This window comes from Cervus elaphus, chromosome 6 (genome assembly GCF_910594005.1).
Source record: "Cervus elaphus chromosome 6, mCerEla1.1, whole genome shotgun sequence".
In the NCBI taxonomy this organism is placed as follows: Eukaryota; Metazoa; Chordata; class Mammalia; order Artiodactyla; family Cervidae; genus Cervus; species Cervus elaphus.
In genome coordinates, this window is record NC_057820.1 from 35,890,224 (window position 1) to 35,910,648 (window position 20,425).

The 20,425-nt window shown below is 37.7% G+C and overlaps 1 long non-coding RNA gene across 1 annotated transcript; it reads left to right on the top strand.

Moving 5' to 3' along the window:
* Positions 1–3,944: 3,944 nt before the first annotated feature.
* On the top strand, positions 3,945–18,500 carry LOC122696211. Its single transcript, XR_006341709.1, has 3 exons — positions 3,945–3,974; positions 13,371–13,375; positions 18,376–18,500. It is a non-coding gene; the product is annotated as an uncharacterized LOC122696211 (long non-coding RNA).
* Positions 18,501–20,425: the final 1,925 nt, after the last annotated feature.

Sequence of the window (20,425 nt, forward strand, 5' to 3'; positions counted from 1 at the left end):
ACACAACTGAGAGACTGAAATGAGCTGAACTGATACATATATAATCCTCCCTGGTGGCCAAGTGGTAAAGAATCCACCTGCCAATGAAGGAGACATGGGTTTGATCCTTGGGTCAGGTAGATCCTGTGGAAAGGGAAATGACAACCTATTTCAGTATTCTTGTCTGGGAAATCTCTAAATAGTGGAGTCTGGTGGGATACAGAGTTGGACATGACTTAGTGACTAAACAACAACAAACAACAGTATACATATATATTTGTATTCTAAATTTATTACTAAAAAAAAAATCACTAGATTTAGAAAGGGGACAAACAGGAAAATAACAAATCTTTCCACAATATGGAAGGTAATATTTTTAACTTAAGCTAACTCTATCAAAAAGCAAGTTGAGCAGATAGTAGATAAATATTAGTCATCATGAGATAAAATGTCAATAGTAATATTAAATGGATTATAATTATATATAATTTATAAATTTTATAATTTATAAAATTATAATCTTTATAAAATCTATTAATACTTTGTCTATAAACACATTTTTGAGGCTTATTGAGCCAATTAGAGACATTCCCACAAACCAGCTCTCTATATTCTGAAGAGTTCAGAAAATTAACAGTAAGAGACAATAATGTAATCAATCATCATGCATTTCACCTTATATCTTGGAAAAAAATTGTTAAATTGTGCCAAAGCTGGAAGAAAAAGTGTCTCAGTAATACTTAATACCATTAACACCTGAGGAGATTCTCTGAGAAATCCATCACCTCATGTACTCCACTCCTTCACCTCCATCATCTATACATGAAGATCTCATTGGGATTCTGCTAATTTATAAAGGAGCACCTTTCTGTCCACTTCAGTCCCACTAACTGTCTTTGCTATTTCTGTGTGTGTACTGAATTTATTCAGTCACGTCCAACTCTGCGACCCCATGGACTGTAGCCTGCCAGGCTTCTCTGCCCAGGGAATTTTCCAGGCAAAAAAACTGGAATGTGTTGCCATTTTCTACTCCAGGGAATCTCCTGAAACAAGGATTGAACCCATGTCTCTTGTGTCTCCTGCGACGGCAGGCAGATTCTTTACTACTAGTGCCACCTATGCTAGCTACCTTCAAATTTAAAAATATATTTCTCCTGGCCCAGCACTAGTAAACCTGTGAGACACTGTCTGCATAAATTCATAGTAAACCAACTTTTATTTGGAATCTTGCTTTATCCTTGAAGGGTATCCTGTAATTGGGATAATATCCTCTGATTCAAATGTGCATGTGTTTCTAGATGCTTTAATTACAACTTTAAGTTTGGTCTATGGAAGAGCATAATGGTTCCAATTTCTGATACCACAATCTGACTAATTTTCCCATACACCCATCTATCTGGGAGAGTCAATTCCCAGGCAGGTTGATAAGAAGCCTGGGAGGAGGAGAGAGGGGTCTGGGGCTCTTGCAGAGGAGATAGGGGTCTGGAGTTCTCAAGGAGGAAAGGACAAACTTCTTTTTTCTCTACATTCCTTAGTCTTAGTCACATAAAAAGTTTTTTCTTCAAGCCCAGAACTGATGATTACACAACAAACAACTCAGTTTGAACTCTGTACTAAGGATTATATAACAACAACATATCCTGCTTGAGGACATTTTCTCCTTCTTGAAGACCTTCTGACTAATCCTGTTACCTTAAAATGCATATTGTGGGAGTGGGTCTGGTAAAATTTTTACAACCTTGAGACGTTCTTTTGATTAACTGTAATAACCAATTTAAAAAAGTATATAATTCCCTTGCTAACACTAGCAAGGGGGGCACTCTCTGTCCCCCTTCTGATGTCTATGTCAGAAGTTTTCTCTGTCCCTTTTCATGCCTTAATAAAACTCTGCTACACAAAATCTCTTGAGTGATCAAGCCTGGTTCCTGGTCCCGAAGCTAAATCTTCTCCAGAGATCAATACATTGACACCGTTCACTGTCAGCTATCATCTTGAGGGCTTGTCCAGGATCTTCATGAAAAGGTAAGAACACTCAGAGCTCTAGCCTCTCTGCTTTCTTAGTATACCCGTTTTCTGTTTTATTAACTCTTCAATGTGCTTGTGTAAATGAATGACACACCTTTTGCATGCAGCAAGTGATGAGCCCTGCTCTGTGGTTTCGTAGTGCCTCATAATGACTGAAGGCAGCCCCCAAAAGTGGAGTCTTGTTGGGGGTTTATACCGACCTGCCAATGCCAAGAGACACCCAAGGTTCCTGCGAGGGGGGCGATCAGAAATGGGCCAAGTGTGTGGGCCGAACTTTCCTTTCTTGGTCAGCTTTTCCTAGTCTCTTTGACCACTTCATAACTGAGTGGGGAATTAGAACTATTAATCTAATCTATTGGATCATAGAATATCAATGGTCTTGTGATTCATGCCATTACTATGTACTTTTACTTAGACCCCAAGCTTGTAGTCGTGGGAACCCAGACTTGCTAGGAGTGTGTTTAAGAACTAAGTGGATCTAGTGAGTCCTTGAGCCTCACTATATGAGGCACTTTTATATAGCTGTGCCTCCAAACTATATGGATGGAAACACTGTTAGTGAGCGTGAGGTCTCTGAGAACGCAGGTCAGTAATACGAGTTCAGTGGGCCTCTTCCTTTGGCAGTACTAGCTCTTAGCAGACTAGATAAAGGTCTCACGTGGCTTGTTGATGTGGCAATGATTCATTGCTTCTATGGCAGTCAGGACCAAACTCAAGAAAGTGAACGGGTACATAGAGGACGGATGCTTCCCCTTGTAGTACTAGCTTGGAAAACTACTCTTGGTGCATCTCCACCCCACTTCCATGGTAGGACAGTGGGAGGGATGGGGAAGGTGCCTGCATCAGTAAGTGGCAAAGTCTGACCAGGGAAGGAAATCTCTGGTGGAAAGTCTATCTACACCCTCATCTAGAGCAGGGAGGGACACCCCCAGAGGAAAGGAGCCACGACCATGGATGCAGCTTTCTTCTCTTTTACAGATGGGAGCTGGCAGTTCCAGAGCCACTCTTTTAAAATGTATTTTTTAAAAGTTGGGACTAGTTTGATCTCCATAATTTAAAAAAAAAAAAAAAAAGACACGCCTGATCTTCTTCTGTGATACTGAATGGACATAATATCCTCTGGAAGATGGCGAACACTGCCTGGTTGAAAATTCTCAATTATTGCTCTTTTACTACTAGATCAGTTCTGTAGCAAAAAAGGGAAATAGGTAGAAATGACATATGTGTTGCTCTTTATCTCTCTGTGAGATATGCCAGACTTATGTCCTAAGGGTACAGATTTGGGTGTGAAACTTCCAGCTCCCTCCTGTCCTCTTACTTTGCCCCTGTATCTGGGGCTCCCAACTGAACAGGCTTAGAATCAGGGTATCCTTCTAGGAGGGGTTGCCTCAGTCCAGGTAGAAATTCAAACAGTCCCAACTGTGGTCGAGACTATTTTTAGGATCCAAAAAGTACATAGAAACCTTTAAAGGGTTAATTTTACTTTATGACCTTGCTTGGAGAGATATAATACATGTCTTGAGACAGACGCTGACTCTTGACTTGAGAGTTCGAGTTTCTGTGGAAGCTACTACTTTCGGAGATGAATGGCTTGAACGTGAGACAAGGGAAAAGAGGTAACACAAAATAGCCCTCCTTCCTCAGTCAGCCAGTCAGTTCAGTCGCTCAGTCGTGTCTGACTCTTTGCGACCCCATGAATCGCAGCATGCCAGGCCTCCCTGTCCATCACAAACTCTTGGAGTTCACTCAAACCCATGCCCATCGAGTCGGTGATGTCATCCTGTCATCTCATCTTCTTTCGTCCCTTTCTCCTCCTGCCCCCAATCCCTCCCAGCATCAGGGTCTTTTCCAATGAGTCAACTCTTCGCATGAGGTGGCCAAAGTATTGGCATTTCAGCTTCAGCATCAGTCCTTCCAATGAACACTCAGGACTTATCTTCTTCAGGATGGACTGGTTGGATCTCCTTGCAGTCCAAGGGACTCTCAAGAGTCTTCTCCAACACCACAGTTCAAAAGCATCAATTCTTCTAGGCTCAGCTTTCTTTATAGTCCAACTCTCACATCCATACATGACTACTGGAAACACCATAGCCTTGACCAGACGGACCTTTATTGGCAAAGTAATGTCTCTGCTTTTAAATATGCTATCTAAGTTGGTCATAACTTTCCTTCCAAGGAGTAAGAGTCTTTTAATTTCATGGCTGCAGTCACCATCTGCAGTGATTTTGGAGCCCAAAAAATAAAAAGTCTGACACTGTTTCCACTGTTTCCCCATCTATTTCCCATGAGGTGATGGGACCAGATGCCATGATCTTAGTTTTCTGAACGTTGAGCTTTAAACCAATTTTTTCACTCCCCTCTTTCACTTTCATTAAGAGGCTTTTTAGTTCTTCTTCACTCTCTGCCACAAGGGTGGTGTCATCTGCATATCTGAGGTTATTGATATTTCTCCCGGCAATCTTGATTCCAGCTTGTGCTTCTTCCAGACCAGCGTTTCTCATGATGTACTCTGCATATAAGTTAAATAAGCAAGATGACAATATACAGCCTTGATGTGCTCCTTTTCCTATTTGGAATCAGTCTGTTGGTCCATGTCCAGCTCTAACTGTTGCTTCCTGACCTGTATACAGGTTTCTCAAGACGCAGGTCAGGTGGTCTGGTATTCCCATCTCTTTCAGAATTTTCCACAATTTATTGTTGTCCACACAGTCGAAGGCTTTGGCGTAGTCAATAAAGCAGAAATAGATGTTTTTTTCCTGGAACTGTCTTGCTTTTTTGATGATCCAGCAGATATTGGCAATTTGATCTCTGGTTCCTCTGCCTTTTCTAAAACCATCTTGAACATCTGGAAATTCTCGGTTCATGTATTGCTGAAGACTGGCTTGGAGAATTTTGAGCATTACTTTACTAGCGTGTGAGATGAGTGCAATTGTGCGGTAGTTTGAGCATTCTTTGGGATTGCCTTTCTTAGGGGTTGGAATGAAAACTGCCCTCCTTCCTACTGGAAGCCAAATGGTTCCCATAACAGAGCCCCTTTGCTGGATGTATTCTTGTAGGACTCAAGTGAGCATGTTCTAAGACTTTATGCTAAGTTGGCTGACAGAGCAGGGAGAGAAGAAAACTCCAGGGAAATTATTAGATAGACTATGGGAGCCTCTCTGAAAGTTTACTGACACTGAGCCTGAAAGTACAGAGAGAGGAATGATTTTAAAAGAGATTTCTTAATTAGTCAGCTCCAGGTATCTGCCATAAGTTATGAAAACAGGCATTTGGACCAAATCAGTCTTTAGAAAAACTGTTATAGCTGGCTCAGATGGCATATTATGGCAATATATGTATATATATATACATCTGAGGAGGTAAATAAGAGGCAAATAATAATGGCTGTTAGACCTGCTTTGAAACAGCCTGAGGAGAAATACCCAGAGGGACTCAGGTGAAAAGGGATGGACTTGTTATTACTCTGGAAAGGAGGGCGGGCATCTCAAATGGGATTGCCTTCAGGCATCTAAGCCGCCCCTGGCTCCATGTCAGGTCTGCAAGGACCACGTTGGAGAAGAGATTGCCCTCTGATGCACAGTCCCCAGGGGTTGGACTCTCAAGGCAATCAGGACTGAAGGTGCCAGTGGATCCCCACACAAGCCCCCATTCTAATAACACCTGAGGAAGCCCGGGTATTAATAACTGTGGAGGCCAATCAATTGATTTTCTTTTGGATCCTGGGGCAACTTTCTCTGTGCTCACTGAAACCCCTGATCTGCTTTCCTCCTGATCCACTACTGTAATGGGGCTGCCTGAATGAGCCAAATGCTATTATTTCAGTCATCCTTCAAGCCGAAACTAGGACTCTGTGCTGTTTTCTAGTGAATTTCTGATTGTGCTGGAATCTCCCTCACCCCTTCTGGGGAGGAATATACTGAACAAGGCCCAAGCCTCTGTTTTCATAAATATGAAACTTGCTCTTTTTAGTTGAACAAAATGTAACTCCTAGAGTGTGGGCTGATGGAAAAAGCTGGGTCAAGCACAAAATGCTGTTCCTATCATTATCAAGCTCAAAAGACCCTCACCTATTTCCACATCAAAAGCAGTACCCACTAAAGCCTGAGGTTGAGGAAGAGTTAAAGCCCATCATTGAAAATTTAAAGGAACAAGGGCTATTAATTCCCTGCAACAGTCCATGCAGCATTCCTATTTTGGTGTAGAAAAAGTCAAATGATAAATGGAGACTAGTCCAAGATTTATGAATAATAAATGAGGCTATGGCTCCTTTTACTCATATGCCAAAAAGAAACAGATTTTCTTGCTTACAGTTCTGGGTAGACACTTTTACTGGATGGATTGCAGCCTTTCCCTGCCATAGTGTACAGGCTAAGGAAGTTTTAAAAATTTTAATCCATGAAATTATTTCCAGGTTTGTGCTGCACAGATCCTCTAGAGCAACAATGGCTCTGCCTTTAAAGCTACTGTAACTCAAGGGATGTCAAAATCTCTAGGAGTTGAATATCACTTAGACTGTTTCTGGAGACACCAATCTTCAGAAAAAGTTGAAAAGATTAATGACATTATTAAGAGGCATCTGCATAAGTTAACTCAGGAAACACAAGACAGTTGGTTTAAAGCTGTACCCATATCTTTAATGAGTGCTTGAACTGCCCCTAAAAAGAAAGGACTGTCTCTATGGCAGACTGTCTTTGTGCACAGATATTGTCATAGATCCTGAAGCCCTAGAATTAACTATATGATTCAGCTTTCATCAGTGAAAGCTTTCATTCAGCTCCTCATCAGTGAAAGGCTTTGCAGGGTGGGTTCCTCTGTTTCAAGGAAACGACTTTCTTCAACTCTGTGAATATCTTTACCAATGGCAATCATATGTGACACCTCTTCTTGATCTGATGGCTTCTAACAATCCTAAAATGGACTGATCGAACTATGGACATAAAGTTACTTTTAATTTTTATTATGTTTTAAGTTGGTTCAAAGACTGTTTTGCTACACATAAGAAGTTCAGGTCCTCCGTTTGCCTGGCCAGGCACTGATTGCTACTGGATCCCTCAGTCACACTGGTTTGCTCCAAACAGGATCTACTGGATATGTGGTTCTTTTATGGTCGTGGTTTCCCCCTGGCTAGATAGGGAGATGCACCCTAGGTCTAACTTTTACTCATGGTTTCATATTTTCAGAGCTTCCAAAGAAGACTGCTTATTTGCCACGACTTAAAACTCATTGGGCAAGGTCTGTATTTCACTGGATGATTATCTGGCTCCAATATTTGTTCCCTTTCTGGGAATTACAAATGTTATGCTACAAGTTGATGCTCTGACTAGCTTTACTCAACAGGCTTTAAAAGATTCTCAAAAAGCTACTTAAAGCCTTTATGCTGAAAAATACAAATTACAAAAATGGTTTTACAAAACAGATTAGCCTTAGATATTCTAAGGAGGAACTTGTGCTATTATTCATACCCAATTTTGTACATATATACCAGATATGAGCTAACGTTACTTACTTTACTAAATACAGAAACAAGATGATTCAGACTATGGATTCTCCCAAAGCCTCAGTAACTTCACTTTGGGAAACATTAACTAGTTCCCCATGGTGGAAAACTATTTTAATTGTAATAATTCTAATTGTTCTGTTTTCCTATTTGCTTCCTGCACCTGTAACTGTGTAACTGGATTTGTTTCTAACTATCTGAAAGCTTTTACATTACAAATGGTTGTCCAGGCTCCTATGAGTGCCACAGCCTGCTCCAAATATTACTTGGGGCCCCTGGATCAGAGACCCTCAATATGAGGTTTAGGTGAATATGTTGCCTCAACAATTTAGGGATGATGTCCCTTAACAGCAGGAAGTAGTTATGGAATGAAAAAGACACCCCTTTCCCTTGGCAACGTAATTCTACAACAAGAAAAGAGTGGAATAAGAGAGTAAATTCCCAGGCAAGTTGCCAAGAAGTCCAGAGAAGGAAAGGCCCCTGAGAAGGAAAAAAGGTTTGGGAGTCCCAAAGGAGGAGAGCAGGATCTGGAATTCTTTTTTTTTTTTTTTTTTTTTTTTAGGATCTGGAATTCTTAAGGAGAAGGAGTTCTTGAGTGATCAATCCTGGTTCCTGGTCCTGAAGCTTAATCTTCTTCAGAGATCAAGAATCTGATAGCACTCATCATAAGCTATCACTGTTCATTATTTTGACAGTATTTACTGAATATCTACTGAGTGTCAGATAATATTCCTGGTGCAGGTATTATGTCATTACACAAAACAGATAAAGTTCTTACCATCCTGAGTCTCACATTCAGGTGGGATAACAAATAAGCACATATATCATGTGTGCTGGGCAGTTATATGATGTATGGTAACAGAGACAGGCATCTTGGCTAAATCTAACTGTTTCACAGAGGGTGATGAGACAGAGACTCTGTGACAGTCACAGTAGAGCAGATAAAAGAAAGAAATGCCAGAGTGAGCATCTCCCACACGGAGGCACAGGGTGGATTTCAGGAGGAGGAAAAAGCATGTGCCAAGGATCTGGAATAAGAACATCCTTGGTGTGTTCAGTGCCCGTAGAGGGAGTAAATAGTACTGGAAGATAATAAACTACAGAATAAAGATTGAAAATGAAATTAGAAAGCCATATATGTGGTGTGGAGAAGATTACAAATAGCTTTGTAGATCATTAGAAAAACTTTGACTTATACTTTGAATAAGATGGGAAGCTATTGCAATGCTTTAAGAAGACTATTGGTATGATTTCATTTTGTTAAAATAATTTTTTAAAAAATCCTGGTTGCTGTATGGAAACTGATACAGATTAGACTGTACTAGAGTGGAGGGGCCTGCTTTGATTGTGTGTGTGTCTATGTGTGTTTATTAAAAAAAAAAAAAAAAACATACTGGCTATTAACATGATTTGGCTGTAGGGTAAACAAAAAAAGAGAGAAGTCAAAGAAGCTCCATTTGTGACCCTGGCAAAACATTTCTTTGAACTGGTAGGCATGAAAGTCTCATTAGAATGAATTTATGAAGCAGTTGGAGGTAAATAAATGAATCCAGTGAATAAGACAAGTTTATTTAGGAGTTTGGTTTCAAGAGTGAAGGAAAAATGAAATAGTCACTGAAGAGCAATGTAAAGTGAAAGTTGCTCAGTTGTGTCTGACTCTTTGCACCCCATGGACTGTAAAGTCCACGGAATTCTCTCGGCCAGAATACTTGAGTGGGTAGGCTTTCCCTTCTCCAGGAGATCTTCCTAACCCAGGGATTGAACCCAGGTCTCCCGCATTGCAGGTGAATTCTCTATCAGCTGAGCCACAAAGGAAGCCCAAAGGGGAATGTAAGGTCAAGAAAAGATTATATGTGTGTATGTGTGTGTGTGTGTGTGTGTGTGTGTGTGTGTGTGTGTTTTGTTTATTTTTAAATATGAGATATTATTGAATGTCTTGCTATTATATCCATAACATCTGTTTGCTCTTTCAGAATGATACACTAGAGAAACAAAACGATAGATGAGAAAGGATATACTACCTGGAGCAATGTCTTTGTTATGCAACAAGAGATAAGCTCTAGTTTGAAAGGAGATTGGCCTTAGAAAGTAGCATAAGAGTTTAACCATCTTAACAGTAGCTGAAGCAATTTACCTGGAAACAAAATTTATTCATGATTAGAACAATATGTGAAATATCTCTTTTGATTGCTTCTAGATTTACTAAGAAATGACAGCTTGTCCATATATTGATAACCTGCATATGGAAGAAATTCTGGAGTCTGGAAGGATGAAAAATTTGGAGAAAGACAACTAAGAGAGTAGAGTAAAAATGCAATATGGTTTACTTGGTTCTCATGACCTATAATAGACTATTTTTTAGACTCCTCTGCATGGAATTTAGATTGAGTATGAGATTTTTTCTTGAAGGAGATTGACTTTTTTTCCCTCTAAATTTGTAATTGATTATATAAATAATTACTTCCCTGGTAATAGCCAAGAAAGAAAGGAAGATTTTGTTTCATTTTGCTACCATTCTTATCTTGTATTATCTTAAGCCTTGATTTAAGCAAAATAATTATTACCCACAACAAATTTTGCACATAGAGCTATTTTTATTTTTAATCTCATTGACGCAATTTAAGGTTAACTCCATGGCTTTTATATTTACTTTTATTTGGTAAAATTATCCAATTATCCTTTGTCCATGTGATAGATCATGACAGTATTGGTCAACTAGACCTGGCCTGGCCACTACTCCAACTACTGGAAGGCTCATAAAGCATATTTAGCAAGTTGGAGATATTGTGAGAAAAAGAAGCATAAGATAAGGGAAAATTAGAAAGAAAATCAGTTTCACTCACTTCAGGTGTCCAGTTGGAGCAGACTAGGTCAGAGGGAGAATGTAAGTTGAACTCAAAATATGATTCAGAATTTGCCTATTATATAGTATACTATCAGACAGCTTTTCTCCAGAGAAACAGAACAATAGGATGTACACATGTATGTGTGGTTTGTAGTGTGTGTGTGTGCATACTGTGTATATGTATGGATAGATAGATTGATAGTTAAGAGTGTATGATACGACAGTGCCAAAAATGTGGCGATGTATTTGGTCTTTGTTTTTCAAAATCAACCTGCATGCTTTTTGGAAGTACATATTGAAATTGTATTAATTTAATTTTGAAGCAAGAACTTATTCTCTGTCCTTCTATAATAAAAGCAAACATTATCTCATAGCATAGGACTTAGTCATTTGCTAAACTTATGATGATACAATGAAAATAACTCAATATGCAAACAGTTATTCCACACAATGGAGTTTTCAACATCCAACATGATCTGTCACAGACAGTTGAAGATTATGACTAATGATGAGACTAGAGAACTTATTAAAAATATCAGTTAATTTGTTTCATATTGGCATTAACATGTTCAATTAAAGAACTATTAGAAAATCTATTAGAAACTATTAGAAAATCAAACAAAATTGTATTTCAGTTTTTCAAAAAATATATATATTAAGTGAAATGAATATGCAATCAAATATGATGATTAAACTATATTTTAAAATGAGCTTAGTTTTTTCTTAATTAATTTGGTACCAAAAGAGTAAAATCTTATGATTTTGAAGTGTCTTTCTTGAAAATATTTCAGACACAGAATTTACAAATTTGTAACACACAGTATAAGTGGATATTAACTGCTCTAGTAGTCTAAAAAGCACACCTTAAAAATTAGCCAGATTGTCTCTAAAGTTGAAAAGTAGTCTAGAATGAACATGTGAGTCCAAGAAGCAGGTGTGTGTATGTGATAAATATATTGTTTTACTGATGTAAAATTTTAACACTTTCAGTTCAGTTCAGCCGCTCAGTCGTGTCCAACTCTTTGTGATCCCATGAACCGCAGCACACCAGGCCTCTCTGTCCATCACCAACTCCCGGAGTCCACCCAAACCCATATCCATTGTGTCGGTGATGCCATCCAAACATCTCATCTTGTGTCATCCCCTTCTCCTGCCCGCAATCTTCCCCAGCATCAGGGTCTTTTCAAATGAGTCAGCTCTATGCATCAGGTAGCCAAAGTATTGGAGTTTCAGCTTCAACATCAGTCCCTCCAGTGAACACCCACTTAATGTAATATCACACTTTATGTAATGTCATTCTAGTACAGACCATAAAACCATAAGGGAAAGCAACTTTTAAGAGAAAACCCCAGATCTGAATCTGTGAACCTACTGAAGCGGCCATCAGTACATGTTAGTTTTTATCCTAAAAATATACTGGTACTCTGCAAAAAGTAGACAGTCTTTTATTTTTTTTTTAATACCAACCAAAATGTTTCATGCCCCATTCATTGCTTATTACATCTGGTAATGTATTTATTTTCCATTTTCTATTGACTCTAAATGTTCATGTCAATATTCTACTGAACATTATTTTTTATCAAAGTAATTGGATTACTAAATCATTTAGCTTTGCCAATCCAGTAAGCATCAATATAGAGAATATGAAATACTAAATGACAGAAGTTGATTTTTATGAGAAAAATGAATATCTGGAAATTTGACAAAAGTTCTGTATATATAATGTGCTTCCTGATGGCTCATGGCAAAGAATCCACCTTCAGTGCAGGAGATGCAGGAGCTGTGAGTTCAATCCCTGGGTTAGGAAGATCCCCGGAATAGAAAATGTAAACTCACTCCAGTATTCTCTGAAAAACCCCATGGACAGAGGAGCCTGGCAGGCTGCAATCCAATGGGTCACAAAGAGTTGGACACAACTGAGAGACTGAACACATACACATGCACTGTATATAATTATGATGTGGAATGGGGGTAACCGAGAGGCTGTGAGTTAGCACATTAAATAAAATATATTAATGCATAACAGTAGAAAGAGCAATCTCATGATTACTAAAATACTTTTCTAAAGCACTGTGTCATATAAGCATTTGTAAAAAATTTAAACTGTTGCTGAGCATATCAGCTCATCAGTGTTTGTGTTTGTTCTCAAAAAATGGGATGGTCTATAGCTATTCTTTTTCTCACTTTTATGGAAAATTCAAGAAACAAATTTAGATTTGCATCCAATAAATATTATTTATTCTATAATATTCTCCTGAATAATGTAATCTACCTGAAGAGACAAACAAACAAAAAAGCCTAGAAACTCTTTTAAGAAGAGCTTCTAGTCTAAAATTGTTCTTAATGTAGAGGTAAATAGAAATATAATTACATACACACACATTATTGTGTCTCTTGTCCATTTTGGTTTTGAGACCTACAAAACTATTAAATCTTAAGAATATTTTCAGCTACACTGATCTGCAGCCTATTTAAACTATCTGCTTTGTTTCATGTTTAATTATTCAATTAAATTTAATAAATATTTTTCTTATACTTATATGCCTGATAATTATTCTTGTCATTGGAGATACAAAGGTAAACAAAACAGACTATATCCTACTCTGTGGAGCTTATATTCTAGTGGAAGTAGGAGGAGAATTTTAAAATGCATTTTTAATGTATCAAATGATAATATGTGCTCAGAAGAGATAATGGAGGATAAGGACACAGACTTTTGGCCAATAGAGAGAGTGATTAGGAATGTCCTCTTTAAAATGATGATATTTAAGCAGAAGCCTAGAAAAATTTTTAAGTACTCTTACAAATATCTGAGTAATTGGACTCCAAGAAGTGTGAAGACAAGATGCAAACCTGAGGGGAGAAATGCTTGATATTTTCTAGAAACAGCTAAGTCAGGGTGATGGAGAAGAATGAGCAAAGAGAACAGTGGGGGAAGAAATGGGATTGGAGCTCTAGCAGTACTAGACTCTGCAGTGTATGGGATCATTTTTGCATTTACCTTTTAGGGAGATGATAAGACAGATTTGGTTTCTGCAGGGACTGGCTTTTGAGAAACATTTGAACAAGAAATAGCAGTTTGGTGGCTATTCAGAATGAGAGATAATGATGTCTTGAGAGATATGATGTCTTCACAGCATTGTCTGTTATAAAAACTATTGGACTCCAGATGCTTTTAAACAATGAAATCAACAGCATTTGCTGATGGACTGGCTATGGGTTGTGAGAAAATGTTGATACATGCATGTTGTCCAGAAAAACTAGAAATGTCATTTACTGAAATGTAAATGAAAATGTTTGTTGGAGAAAATCAGGATTTTGAACATTTGTTCTGTTTTTCGACATGGCATACTTGATATGTCTCTTAGGCTACTTATCCACATGAGATATAAGTAGGTAATCGGGTACAGGAGTGTGTTGTTTGTGTATAGTGAAGAGCTGGAGCTGTAAATTGAGATGTTTTCCCCATGCACAGGCTGCATTTAAAATATAAGACTTCCTGAGAATTGATTGCTCACTATTCCACTTTCTTCAGGCCTTTGCTCAAATAACACCCACACTTCAGGATCTTCCATGTTATCTTTATTTTAAATTACAAAACTTCTCTTGGCACTGATTTATTTTTCTTCTTAATATGTACTGTCTTCTACTACACTATATGAGCTTCCCAGCTGGCACTAGTGGTAAAGAAACTGCCTACCGATGCAGGAGATGTAAGAGACACAGGTTTGATCCTTGGATCAGGAAGATCCCCTGGAGGAGGGTGTTGCAACCCACTCCAGTATTCTTGCCAGGAAAATCCCATGGATGGAGGGACCTGGCAGGCTGCAGTCCATAGAGTCACAAAAAGTCAGACACAAATGAAATGAATTAGCATGCACTACACTATATAACTTGCTATATATTACAGGTGTCTCTACCAATTGAATGTTCACCCCAGGAGGCAGGCTACATGTTTATTTTCTCCATTCATATTTGTCTACCTGTTGGAAGAGGCCATCAAAAATACATGATCAGCAGTTGACCTGTGAGCAGGACCTGGGCAATTGGAAGCTCCCCATCCTCTCCCAGTCCTTGGAATGTGCTTTCACCTTGCCTTCCCTGCTCCCAAAAGCTGCTCCCAGCATGCAACCTTGAAATAGACATGTAGTGTAGAAGCTATCTGGAATGGTATGTGACTGCGACTGAACACAGTTAAGCCCTTTAAATAAACTTCTATGGTTCTGGTAAGCAGATGAGGAAATCTACTTGACTTATGGCCACTCAAGACAAACCTTACAAGTAAATTCTCTTGCTTTATAAAAGTGCCCCCTGCCAATCTGGAATGGTCTATCTTTTTCTGAGGTTTCCCCCTAACCTCTATATAAAGAGGTCCGTTTCAAATAAATACTCAGAAAGATCCAAAAAGTTTTTGAGGCAACATTGCCATTCTTCTTATTGCCTGGTACAGAACAGGTGCTAAATAGTTGTGATTAAAAGAAAAGTCATAAGACAGGATCATATTATTTAGAGAGTGATTTTATGTGGTGAAAGCAAGTTTTTTAACTAACACAAGGGAAGAGAGGCAGCATCTAGGGATTCAGAAAGAATCCTAGAAAAAAAAATCCCTGGGAGACAATACAAATGATAAAAGAGAACAAGAAGAGACAAACTCTCAGAGGTCAAAAGTTGAAAATGCTATAGAGATTGTGATTTACTCAGTTAAACCCTGCAGACTGGTTTGAAAACTGAAGAATGAGAACTGAAAATTTGGTTTGTAAGGAGATAAAGATAGACAGGACAAGGATTTCAGATAAAATTTGTTAGAGTTTCTACATAGAGAGGAACATACAAATAAGACGCTTACTCCTTGAAAGGAAAGTTATGACCAACCTAGACAGCATATTAAAAAGTAGAGACATTACTTCCCCAACAAAGGTCCATCTAGTCAAGGCTATGGTTTTTCCAGTGGTCATGTATGGATGTGAGAGTTGGACTATAAAGAATGCTGAGTGTAGAAGAATTGATGCTTTTGAACTGTGGAGTTGGAGAAGACTCTTGAGAGTCCCTTGGACTGCAAGGAGATCCAACCAGTCCATCCTAAATGAGATGAGTCCTGGGTGTTTATTGGAAGGACTGATGTTGAAGCTGAAACTCCAATACTTTGGCCACCTGATGTGAGAGATGACTCATTTGAAAAGACCCTGGTGCTGGGAAAGACGGAGGGCAGGAGGAGAAGGGGACGGTAGAGGATGAGATGGTTGGATGGCATCACCGACTCAATGGACATGGGTTTGGGTGAACTCCAGGAGTTGGTGAGGACAGGGAGGTCTGGCGTGCTGCAGTTCATGAGGTTGCAAAGAGTAGGACATGACTGAGAGACCAAACTGAACTGATACAAATAAGGAGTAGCTAGATGGAAGAAAACATGGGGTAAAGAGAGATTATTTTTCAATGTAAGTGATTTTAGAACATTTATGTGTGTGTATGTGTATGTGTGCATTCAGTTTCTCAGTCATGTCCGACTCTGCAACTTCATGGACTGTAGCCCATCAGGCTCCTTTGTCCATGGGATTTTAAGCTAACATTAATGATAATGTAAGAAGAATTAAAAATGATAATACAGAAAACAAAGAAGTAAGTGCTGGAACAGTGTTGTTAACCAGCAAAACGAAATGGGAATTAGTGTACATTTTCAGGCTCTGTCCTGCAGTGGGAGAAGGTCAGTCTTGCACTATGAGTGCAGAGAAGTATGAATGTATGGACAGAGGCAGGTTTATTAACAGATGTGGAACTTCTCTTACCACTGCTTATATTTTCTTATTGGCATGTGAGGAAAATTCAATAGCTGAGAGAGAGAAGTGTGGGGTAAATGTGTTAAGAAAAAAGAAGGTTCCAGACACTCAGATGATTAAGTATAGAAGTGTAGAGAGTGAATAGCAAGAGCATATGGATTATTTTTTCCAAACAAAGTCTCTCTCTGTACATATTGGACAGGAGAGGAATGATTTTATGTTGTTGTTGAGTCACTAAGTTGCATCTGACTCTTTGTGACCCCATGGACTGCAGTACGCCAGGCTTCCCTGTCCTTTACATCTCCTAGAGTTTGCTGAAACTCATGTTTATTGAGTTGGTGATGCCATCCAAACATCTCATACTCTGTACCCTGTACTCCTTTTGCCTTCCATCTTTCCTAACATCAGAGACTTTTTCAATGAGTCAGATCTTTGCATCAGGTTGTCAATATATTGGAGCTTCAGCTTCAGCATCACTCCTTCCAATGAATATTCAGGGTTGATTTCCTTTAGGACAGAATGGTTTGATCTCCTTGCTATTCAAAGAACTCTCAAGAGTCTTCTCCAGCACTACAGTTCAAAGTCATCAATTCTTCACTGCTCAGTGGTGAAGAATTATGATTTTATAACACATAATTTTCCTACTTGTATTATTAAGAAATCAATTTTATCCATAGTTTGATCATATATATATAGTTTGATATATATATATATTCACCTTTGCAAATATATATATATATATATATATATATATACTTTTTTAACATAAGTAAGCTTCAAAAGTTTTAATTTTTGGTATCTTATCTAGTTTAACTGCTTTTAAGGTTAACAGGCATAATAATAATACTTATTAATAAGTTAATAAACATAATTGTTATATTAACTTGAATAAATTTAAAATAATATTAACAGAAACATATTTGTGTATTGTAAGATTTTATTTTTTTTTCATTTATTTTTATTAGTTGAAGGCTAATTACTTTACAATATTGTAGTGGTTTTTGCCATACATTGACATGAATCAGCCATGGAGTTACATGTGTTCCCCATCCTGATCCCCCCTCCCACCTCCCTCCCCATCCCATCCCTCTGGGTCTTCCCAGTGCACCAGCCCTGAGCACTTGTCTCATGCATCCAACTGGACTGGTGATCTGTTTCACCCTTGATAGTATACTTGTTTCAATGCTGTTTTCTCAGAACATCCCAGCCTCGCCTTCTCCCACAGAGTCCCAAAGTCTGTTCTGTACATCTGTGTCTCTTTTTCTGTCTTGCATATAGGGTTATCGTTACCATCTTTTTAAATTCCATATATATGCATTAGTATACTGTATTGGTCTTTATCTTTCTGGCTTACTTCAATTGTGTTATATCAATTAGGAGTTAAATAATAAGCACATTAATATTCATCCCTTAACAGATGACCTATATGATATTTAGAACCAAATTTTAGGGTGTGTTTAAAATTATCCTGTATATTTATTAATATTTACAGACAAAAGTCAAGAGAAATAATTCTAAAATCAAGATAAAATCAATGATTAGTCTATGGTAAATATCATTTTTCCTGTTATAAAGTATTGGTATAATGTACATTTTATGGTAATTATTCATTTCTATAATTTTTTCAGTGTCTTCTATATTTGGAATGCACTAAAATATAAATGATGTAATGTCATAACAGAAACTCATTACTCTGAAGACAAGCCAGAAAACAAAGCTACTAATACACTTACTAGGAGATTAAAAGTTTCAAGATGTCATGGATACCTGGAAGAAAATTCTTGATTTCAACTACTTTTTTCCACTTAATCTCATTGCAAATGAGAAGAATATGATAAATTAAAAGTTTGTTATCTTTATATCTTTAACTTTCACCTCTCTTGAGTCGTAGAGTTTGGGACTTTTCACTTATAACAAAAATACTTCTTAATTTTATTTTTTTATTTTTTTTCTTCTTAATTTTAAGTAGTTATACAAGGTTGCTGTGCCGAGCCATGCTTAGTTGCTTAGTCCGATTCTATGACCTCATCCACTGAAGCACAGTAGGTCAGCTTTGGTGATGCTATCTAACTATCTCATTCTCTGCGACTCCCTTCTCCTTTTGCATTCGATCTTTCTCAGCATCAGGGTCTTTTCCAAAGACTCAGCTCTTCACATCAGGTGGCCAAGGTTCTGGAGCTTCAAATTCAGCATTAGTCCTGATCAATACTCAGGGTTGATTTCCTTAAGGATTGATTAATTGGATATCCTGGCAGAGGGATTCTCAAGAGATTTCTCCAGCGCCACAATTTGAAAGCATCAGTTCTTCAGCACCCGGCCTTCTTTATGGTCTAAGTCTCACATCCATACATGACTGCTGAAAAAAAACATAGTTTTGACTACATGGACCTTTGTTGGCAAAGTAATGTCTCTGCTTTTCAATATACTATCTAGGCTTGTCACTGCTTTCAAGGAGCAAGTGCCCTTTAATTTCATGGCTGCAGTCACCGTCCACAGTGATTTTGGAGCCCAAGAAAATAAAATCTGTCACTGCCTCTACTTTTTCTCCTTTTATTTGCCATGATGTGATGGGACCAGATGCCATGATCTTTGTTTTTGAATGTTAAATTTCAAGCCAGTTTTTTCACTCTCCTCTTTCATACTCATCAAGAGCCTCTTTAATTCCTCTTCAATTTCTTCACTATCATAGTCATTAGAATGCTATCATACATAGTTTCTTATATAATTGTGCTAAAAATTATCCAATTTAAAACATTATTTTTACAAAGATTATTTAATATACAGTTCAATGTGTCTTCTGTTATCTCAAATCTATCTTTTATAGCATTATGCAAATTTCTACCCTATCCTGCATGCTCAATTGAGAAGTAAATATTAATTATTGTTCAGGTTTCTTTTTGTTGTTGTTGTTGAGGTTTCTTTAGTCTTTCTTCAGCTGGAATTGTTATTTAATCATTATTTTATAATGTAAGCTTGAGGAATTTAGTTCAGGTGTCTTGTTTATTTTTATTTGATATTTCTTTATGATTAAAGTGAAAATTTATTTTTGGAAGGAATATTGTAGAATTAATACAGCCTTCTAAGTGTATCATATTAGGAGATACAAGACAGCAGTTTATCATATATTGTTGGAAACATTACCACTTTCCTTCTTTAGTTTGTGATTATTTGGCAGATAAGTCAAAACTATGTAAGTATCCTGTTTTATTGACCATTGAATATTCTTACCAGAAAAAAGTTTTAATATGACAGTAAAATAGTTTTTTTGTCATTCTTTTATTCCTTATTAGTTGATGTTACTCTAAAGAATTACCATTCTTTGTAATTCTTTTACTATTTGTGTGATTGCATAGACAAGAGAGAAGATACAAAAAATTTCCTGAATTTTATATCTTTATAATATCTGATATTTCTTAGTTCATCTGTGGTCAGTACATTCTACCAGGAGATAGACACTTCAGAGTTTGAGTATGACTAAATATTCACTCTACTTATTAATATAAAACTGTATATTTTACCCATTGTTTTATACTGTCAAGCATAATTTTTATATTGCCATTTATTTGTTCATTCATTAAATTTTATTCAGCACCAGTCATACTACAGTAAGTATTGTGCGATATTCTTTTAGAAACAGATCATCTAAGATAAATACTGATATTTAAAGAAAATGTAATTCCTTTAGAAAAACTGCATAATGCTATGCTGTATTCAGTCACTCAGTCATGTACAATCTGTGGCCCTTTGGATGGTAGCCCACTAGGCTCCCCTGTCCATGGACTTTTTCAGGCAAGAATTTTTCAGGGAGTGCATTGCATGCCCCCCTCCAGAGGATCTTCCTGACCCAAGGTTCAAACCCCCATCTCCTGTGTTTCCTGCACTACAGGCAAATTCTTCACCATTGAATCATTGGTAAAACTCGCCCCAAACTCTATAATATACCACATCAAAAGACAAATAACATGACTTTTAGTATGGTGCACTTTAATGCCCTAACAGGGTAAACAGAAGGATTCTGTGATGTCCTATTTCAGTCCTTATGAAAATTGTGCAACTCTGGGTATCACTATGGCACAAGTAATTCCGGGATGTCAAGGATGTAGAAGTGGCAGGAAAATTGACTCACAGGGAAAAGTTAGAGTGAATGAGAGTCAGATAAGCATAAGCATATGTATCTGTAGAGGGACAAGTATGTTTGTTAGTTGATGAAGGACAAGTTCCCCAAAGAGCATCACCAATTGCTGTGTCATCTCTCTCTCTCTCACAAACACATAGACACACACACACACACACGTTCATGCATTG